This window comes from Myotis lucifugus, unplaced genomic scaffold, assembly GCF_000147115.1.
Source record: "Myotis lucifugus unplaced genomic scaffold, Myoluc2.0 scaffold_2, whole genome shotgun sequence".
NCBI classification, from domain to species: Eukaryota; Metazoa; Chordata; class Mammalia; order Chiroptera; family Vespertilionidae; genus Myotis; species Myotis lucifugus.
Window position 1 is genome coordinate 17,468,092 of NW_005871050.1, and position 803 is coordinate 17,468,894.

Below are 803 nucleotides of genomic sequence, written 5' to 3' on the forward strand. Positions count from 1 at the left end.
TGTGAAACTAGTGCTTCATAATTTTATTTTAAAATCAATATTTTAATAATAATAAATATTGAAGTTATTATTGACCAATAAGAAAATAAAAAATTTTCTCTAATGGTCTAAATTTCTTCTAAATATCAAATATAAAGCCGTATAGTTTACACATCAATTTTAACACTCAAATAGGTTCAAAGGAACATTGCCAACTATCTAATAAAAATACTGTATTTATTTATTTATTTTACATGCTGAAAGAAACCCTCTTTATTCTTTTGATTGTATTATTCTGATCAGTTGATACACATGCATGGCCTTTCTTAAGACATGTTAATTAGTGTGAACATTGCTGTAACACTCATGTAGTAATTTACATTTTCTGAATATCTGGTATATCATGCATTAATTTTTATCATTTAATGAAGTTACTAAATCAGAATTTAGAATGCTGTGATTAAGCTTTCTTTTTTTAGAAATTGAGATATGAAAGCAGGCAGGGCCCTTGGAAATGCAGTTTGATAGTACGAGGTAGACATGCTTCTGGGAAAACTATCTGGATTAGTTTGTTAGGGCTGCTGTAACAAAGTACCATAAACTGGGTGACTTAAAACAATAGGAATCTATTATCTCACAGCTCTGGAGGCTGGAAGTCTAAAATCAGCAGGACCAGGCTCTTTTCTGTAGGGAAGAATCCTTCCCTCTCTTCTAGCTTCTGTTTTTTGTTTTTGTGGTGTTTTTTTTTTTTCCTGGCAATCATTGGTGCTCTTTGGCTTGTCTCTGCTTTTGGCATAACATGGCTGTCATCTCTCTGTTCTTCC